This window comes from Zootoca vivipara, chromosome Z2, assembly GCF_965207765.1.
Source record: "Zootoca vivipara chromosome Z2, rZooViv2.hap1.1, whole genome shotgun sequence".
NCBI lineage: Eukaryota > Metazoa > Chordata > Lepidosauria > Squamata > Lacertidae > Zootoca > Zootoca vivipara.
Genome location: NC_142585.1, coordinates 17,958,120 through 17,966,324, shown reverse-complemented (window position 1 = coordinate 17,966,324; position 8,205 = coordinate 17,958,120).

Below are 8,205 nucleotides of genomic sequence, written 5' to 3'. Positions count from 1 at the left end.
CAAAGCAGTTAACATTCTCCTTTCCCTTCCTCTCCCACAACAAAAACTCTGTGAGGTGAGTGGGGCTGAGAGGCTTCAAAGAAGTGTGACTAGCCCAAGCTCACCCAGCAGCTGCATGTGGAGGAGTGGAGATGCAAACCCGGTTCACCAGATTACGCGTCTACCGCTCTTAGCCACTACACCACACTGGCTCTAGTAAATAGGGACAGTTGGAGTGTATGGGCTTCGTTTTTGGATAGGACTTGGTCACATACAGGGAAATTCAGGTTGCACAATCATAGTTGATTGGGAGGTCTTGCACAACAAACCCACCTCCCCAACAATCAGTGGCGTAGTGAGCCTCTGCGACACCTGGGGTGGCATCCCGGGGGTGCGGTGTTGCTAGGTACGTAATGATGCATGCGTCGCTATGTAACAACGCATGCGTGTTACGTAACGATGCATGCATTGTTACGTGGCGTGGTATCGCCCCCCCCGCACCTCCAAAGCCATGTGCCTCCAGCTCCAAACTCCAGGTAAAAAGCCTGCTTGGCGCGGTGAGTCTGCTGCGCTGAGCACACTTTTTACCTGGAGTTTGGAGCTGGAGGCGCGGGGCTTTGGAGGCGCGGCAATACCCCGCCACATAACATCGCATGCGCAGCATCACGCTGCACATGCATGTTATGTAGTGGGGGTATTGCCGACCTCCGGTGACTCCAAAGCCGCGCGCCTCCAGCTCCAGGTAGAAAGCCTGCTCGGTGCAGTGTGCCTGCCGCACTGAGAGGGCTTTTTACCTGGAGTTTGGAGCTCCAGGTAAAAAGTTTGGAGCTCCAGGTAAAAAGCTCGACGGTGCACCGAGCGGACTTTTCACCGGGAGGCTGGAGGCTTGGCTTGGGAGTCGTGGGGGGTGGGGGTACCAAGTGGCACTCCCCCCCAGAATGGAACCCGGGGCGGACCACCCCCATCGCCGCCCCCATTGCTACGCCCCTGCCAACAATACCACACTTCCTGCAATAAGGAATATGACAGGAAAATGTGCTGGACTATGTGGGATCACACTTGCTTTGTCATCTGTCCTCCCCACAAACAAATCAGAATGAGGGATGATCAAGTAGCTAACTTAATCGTTGAATCTCCCTGCAAGCCATATAAATGCTCAGAACAGAAGGGTGGGTCAATAGGCAGGGAGTTCCAAAGTGTAGGTCCTGCCACATCAAAAGTTAGATTTCTTACAACTGCAGAACGGGTATTATGTGGCACCTGTTTCATTGCCAATTCTGCAGACTGAGGTTGGAGCATATAGCATAAAGGCCATCACACAGGTGATGTGGATTTTTTGGAAATCTTGGAGGTCCTGGTGGGCACACTGATGTCACTATGGGCACCATTTTTGCAGCCCCTGGGCTAGGCTTTCTTGGGAGCCCAATCTCCTTCACACTCAAAGAAGCATTTGCACTTGAAAGTAAGAAAATTAGTGAGGGGTGGGTGGGTGGAAAAGCAAGCGAAACAACAAAGATGCGATTTTGGGTTCGGGTGGTGGCAAAGGAAAGGCATAGGAACGCAGCCCCCTTCATGGACTTATAAGCAAAGAGAGTTCAAAGAGGCTTGCATGAGTAGTGATCCCAGTGGGGGGCGGGGGGGGGGGGAGAATAAACCAGCAGGCGTCAAAGAAGAAAGCCCCTCTGGCATTTGTGTGTATTGCAAGATACATATTTATGGCAAATTTTGAGCTTGTTTATTTCTGTTTACTGAAGGCCGGGTAGCTGTCTAAGCTCAAATTCACTGAGATCAAACAGTGGCTCTTGCAGCCTTGCCCCAGCCTGGAGTGGAGAGAATGTGGAGAAGAGGGAAGTTTTTTTGGGGGGGGGGGGTCGAGTGGAAAGAAATGAGCTTTGCAGGCATTTTCTTTAAAAGGGTCCAGTCTTTAGACCCTAGCAGGCATTCTGTAATCGCCATTCCCTGTTCTCCCCCTCCAGCTGCACTGTTGTTTTGGGAGGCACCAAGTAATATTTTTGATGTGACTTACGATGTAGGAACATCACTGAATTCTTTATCAGATTTAATGAAAATGGAGCCACGCTCTCACTGTAAAGCTAGATTACCCCTGGAAATAGCTGCCTGGTTGATAACAGGCTATTTGCCAACACAGAAGCAATGGCTTCCAGCTTTGTTAAGGGACTGTGATCAGGAAGGCAATTTTTATTATTATTATTATCGCCTAGGTCTGCATAAAATGTGGCATGCAGTTCGTGTATTGTCATTTAGCTGCTTGATGACCACTGTTTTATTATTTTGTAAGAAGAAAAGAAAAGAAAAGAAAAGAAAAGAAAAGAAAAGAAAAGAGGCTCTAAGGAGCAAATACCGCAACAGCACACACTTTTGTTCCTTTTAACCAATGTCCCAACTAGCTTGATACTGTTTTGAATCATGCTGTGTTTGGTACAGAGAGTCTTGGTCATAAGCAACTGCCCTGTTTACATGCACCATCTGTGTTGAAATGAAGGGGTCAGGGTTGTGCTCAGTAAACCTCCTCCCCCTCTTCCTTGTGCACAAGGACCATCCCTGGGCCCGGATCAGGATGGTAACTTATGCATTGCAAAAGCCCTCTCCTGCTGTTGCTCCCCAGTGATTCAGAAGCCTTGTAACAGGTACTGAGCTCAAGAAATGGAACCTGGTTAGTTTCCTCCACTGTGTGATGGTTATTGGTTTGTGTAATGCAGAGATGGGCTTTTACACTGGTTTGTTGCACTGGCTCTATGTAATGCCCTCCCTGCTGAAATACCAGAGGTCCCTTTTGTAGTGCCAGTCTGCTGACTTTTGAAGATGCAGCTGTTTACACAAGCATCCTCTTGATCTCTTGAACTGAGGCTCCTGTTTTAATTGCTGTGATGTTCTAATGGGATTGTTTTATTGCACATTTTAATTATGAGTGCTTATAATTTAACATTTTAATGATATCATTCTGTTTTAATGGGGTTGTTTTACTGTGTTTTTTAATTATGGATTTTTATATTTTAATTTTTGTATAACAGTTTCCCCCTCCTTTGTTAAATTGCTTAGAAGCCTACCTTAGCATTAGGCAGCATATAAATCCATAAATAACAAAACTGCCTCTGATCCTGGAGGCGGCACTGTGAATTTAATGCGTTTAACAGCCAGCTTCTCCATGATTTACCTAATACTCTTTTGAAGCCATTTAAATGGGTGACCATTGACACTTTCTATAGGTTCAACAATGCATTGTGAGAAGGACTTCCTTTAATTTGTCCCGAACGTCTCAAAATTCAGCACCTGTGCTCAGTCTATGCCAGGCTGTAGAAGTTGAATACATTTCATACCCATTATTGAGGTGCAGAAACATGAATCTGCCGATCTCACCTCTACGCTCAAATAAGCAGTTTGCTGGAGAGTTTCCGAAAGGAAACATTAACCTTGACTCCATCTACATAGCCAGGGATGCTCTCTGCTTTTGCTAATGTAGTTTCCATCATCCCATTAAAAGAGAAAAAAATAAAACCCAACATGGCTGTGTCAAGAGGCTAAGTGCTGATGGAGGGAGAAACATTGGCTTAGGTGGGGGTTGTAGAATCAGATAGAGGGAGAACTTTGTTTGTTCAGCAGCAATGGAAGTTGAATGGATTTTGGATGGGCAGTGGAGATGAACTCCCAATCTTTTATTAAGTCAAAAGTCTGCGAAGTGGATGCTGTGTTGAAATTTCAAAGTTTTGAACACCACCTGGGCTGTTCATTTGTGCCTCTGGGCAAGAGGGTGGGAGCTTTAGAATGAAGTCCACAGGGAGGAGGAACATGGTGAAAACTTATGAAATTACAAGTAGGAATTGTGTAAAGCCATGAGGAGTACCTCCTGTGTTCACTTCTTTAGCCAAAGGTGGCTGAAGCTTCTCTTGCAGTTGAAACTAGTAAGCCCTATTCACAAAGTAAACCCTGCTGGGCTGGGATAAGCCATCAAGCATTGCCCCTCACTCTCGGTTCATTGCATTTCCACCAATGAAGCTTTTACATAGCCATTGCACTGTGACCCCAATTGTAATAGACAATTAGGGATCTGCTGTGATTCCCCCATGTGACTAAACCACAGAGAAGTAGGAACAGGTAGAATTGGATGGCGCTGAAGACTCAGCAGCTGGCAGGGTGAGAAAGAGTGGCATTGAAGAGGATAGTGGGGAACTGAATGTTTCAACAAAAAAGTACTTGCGGCAAATATTTCTGTCCTCGGAAATGGCTGTTTTCATTCGCAAACCTTGGCAGATGCCCAATGATGCCACCGTCGCTGAACAATATTTTACTAGGGAAGCAAACTCAGAAATTCCTACCCAGATTTCTTCCATCTCTTGTCACAGCTTTGCTACGTCTCCTTTCCCCACTTGATGCATGGCATACTTTATGAATAACCCCCTGAGAGTCATTCCTCCCCTCTCCCCTTGCTTGTTTTACTTGCTTAGCTCTGGAAGCTACAATGCCCCCAGGGAAGCTTGCAGCTCCCTGGCAGCTTGCAGTCACCCATTAAAAAACCACCCCAAACAAACCCCCAACACAAATCATCCAAGCATTTTACTGCTCCAGGCAAACACCTGTTGTTGCATGGTCGGCAGCCAGGCCTGGAGTAGCTCCTTGCCAGTACCAAGGCTGGCCTACTCCTGTAGAGGAGTCCTGCCCACCTGGCATCACCCAGAAATGCAGTATGTACACTTGTCATGGAGCCAAGGTAAACCCTGGCAGACAATGAATCATTGGCTTGGAACGGAATCCACCTTGGGGTCTGCTATTCAAAGCTTATGCCAGCCCCGCCTCCCTGTGGAATTGGCTGATATTTCATTGTCCTGTTGATTAGCTGTGACGGCAGTTCTTGGTTGAGCTTTCTGCTTTTCCCTGTCGTAGAAACGTTTGTTTTTCAGTCCTTTGGCGATTTTCCAATGGATCTCTGTTTTTCATGTCTCTTCAACTATAGGAGAGAACCCATTACTGCAAAGATGGGGGAAACCTTTCCCCCCGCCGAGACCAAATATGGCCCACCCACACTGTACATTTCAAGCACTTGGCTTCTCCCAAAGAATCATGGGAACTGTAGTTTACCCCTCAGAGAGCTGAAATTCCCAGGGCCCATAACAAATTTCAGGTCCCAGGATTCCTTGGGGGAATCCATATGCTTGAAATGCATGGTGTGGATGTGACCCAGGCCCCTCCACTTGGCTCTCCATTGGGCTATACAGTATGCTCATGAACTCTGATGATGCTTCTTGCTTGTCTGGATGGAGGATAGAGAGGGGTACCGTATTTTACTGCGTAATGGTGCCAATTTCATGTGCCAGCTTCTGAATGCATCAGGTGCAGGATATACAGCTCAGAGTGGAGCAGCTAGAGACCTGCTGGTGCTGTCTCCCAGTATTTGTTGCCTGAGGCAGTTGATTCATTCTGCTTAATGGTAGGGCTGGGCCTGGCTAAAATCGTGGTTTCATCAACAAATTCTGAGGCTGTTTGTATAGAAACTGTGGATGTCACCAGGACCAATTGACCTAAAAGACCATCTGCCCTTGCATAGACATATAAAATCACTTGGATCATTTCAGGAAATTCTACTTGTGGCACTGTGCCCTACAGAATTATAGGGTGGTCATTTTCTGTTGCTCCCCCGTACAATGGAATGCCATTCCCCTGCAATATGTGAAGCAGCAACCACCAGTTGCTTCATATGTCTGTAGTGCCTAAATGCTTTGCTGAGGCCTACCTTGATTCAAGAGATCGGACCCTGATTTATGCCTATGAATCCCATGAATCTTTGTTTTACTTGTTGGTATATATTTTTATATGGGTTTAATATTATTTTACTGGTTTCAGGTTGCATTTCTGTTTTAATGGATATTGTTTTAATGGATAATGTACACTGCTTAAGATATTTATTTTTTAGCTATTAAGTGGTCCAGAAATACTTTTAAATAAAACAGACAAACAAATAAATATTAATATACATAAATCCTCTCTAGCCTTTTGTATAGTTTGACACTAGATAAATGATGCTTGACCTGTGGCCACTGAAATGAGTCTTATACTCTACTTTACTTGCCTGCATGAGGGCTAAAATAAACAGGTATTTGTTTTTCCAGCTTTGAATGTGGGTAGAGAAAGTGTGGGAGAAAGAAAGAAAGAAAGAAAGAAAGAAAGAAAGAAAGAAAGAAAGAAAGAAAGAAAGAGTGTTTGAGGTTTGGAGGAGTTGGCCACCAAGTGTTGGTAAGAAGCTTTGTGGCTGGCCAAATCTGTTTTTAGGTTTTCAAACTTTCTGCCTTGATTTGTCTGCCAAGTGTCTGTGGAGGAACCCCTGTGGTTGTTTTTTGCCCTACCGTTTTCTGATGTGAGGTTTGTTGGTAAGAAAAGAGAATGTGGCCCCTGGGGTTTGGAACAATCTCCCTAGTCAGATGCACCTGGCTCCCTCCTTTGCTCCCCAATCAAACAGTAAAGACCATTTTTTTCCACTGGGCTTATAAACCATTATTCTGGTCTCCCCACCCCCCATCCCTTTCCCCATACTTTGTGTCATTCATGCTATCTGCTTTGATGATTATTGATGTTATTTAAATTTGAACCATTCATATGCCACTTGGCACTATGGCCTCCAAGCAGTGTGCAGGAAGGTTCAAAAGATCCCCCCCAAACACCCTTAACTATAACACCAGAAAATGTGCTTTAAATGTCTGCTGAAATAAAAAATGGCATTCACCAAGCTCTAGAAGCTTAACAGGGAGGGTGCCTGTCGATCCAGCTGAGTCTACAACACTGAAAACACAGCTCAGGTAGTTTATGAGCTGGACACTGAGCCATGGGGTACCACTGACCATGATCTCCCCCCAACACCTTGGTGGCTGCGCAGCGATAGAAGGAACCTGGCAGTCCTTAAGTATCCAAGGCTGGATCCACAGTGATCTGCAAAATGCTTTTAAAAACCTTGTGATATAGCTCTCAATGCAAATTCCCATTGTCAACGGATCACTGCTCTACAACGCCCTCTGGTGTCACACTTGTATAACACATTTTTAACGTTATAACCAGTCAGTGTTGATTAGTCCTTGTAAACTGATACAAGAATCTTGAACCTGATCTGGTAGCACATGGGCAGTCAATGCAAGCTTATATGCACTAGAGTTATGTGCTGGTCATTGCTATACTTGAGTGTGTTTATTAATAATAGTAATTGCTATCGTTTATCGTGAATTGATTGTTTGATTATATATATATATATATATATATATATATATATATATATATATATGTTGTTTTATGGTGGGTTTTTTTTAAAACCTGTTGTAAAATGCTTGGGGGCTTTTGGCCAAAAAGCAGCAAAGAAATAAATGACCAATTGGCTTCAGTGTTTTTCTGCCCACAAACATGCAAACATTTAACACCTTCAGTGGTGCAGGTCAAACCACTCTTAGGTGCGCAGAGTAGTAAAGAGGGTGTTCCAAGGCATTGTCAGTCCTAAATTTCTGCCCTTGGCGTTCCTAGATGGGAAGTATACAAATACAAGTTGGACGTGTAGCAAAATGTCTTACAAGAGCACTCCTGTTCAGGGAATTCAGTCAGTCAGGACCCCCTCCACTCCATTCCCCTCCTGTCCCCACCCCCTCTCCCAACTGACACTCTATATTCCACGGCCACTGAGCTTGTTCAGCAGGGAGCTTTTGTCCCCTAGGGTACTTTTAAAACATGGGTGGGGAGCTTGCGGGTGAGGGGCAAAATGCAGCCCTTCAGACCTCTCCAACTGGTCTTTAGAATCTCTCTGTGCCATTCCCATTCCCATGTGACACAACTTTTTGGCCATGTTCCACCACTGTCTCGAGAACTTTTGCCAGGCTGGAAAGTGTCCTTAAACTGTGAAAAGGCCTTTTACTTACTTGCCTGGATAGAGTGGTGTGTGTGTGTGTGTGTGTGTGTGTGTGTGTAAACCTTTGAATTTCACAAAGATTCAATGTAGCCTAGTATACAAAGTGAACTGTTCTTATTTGTTGCTGCTCACTTTTGCTTCTGGCATTCTGCCCCTGGAAGGCTGCCCATAAGGGAATGTCAGGCTTGGGCTTTAAAAGGTCCCCCCCTTTTTTACTTATGCAAACCCCAGAGAACCCCCTGTACATTCTGAAAATTCCTTGTTGCTCCTGTTTTGGCTTGGTTTCTGTCGGCTATCATCACCTGAATTAGCTAAGGGGGTGGTTCTGTGGA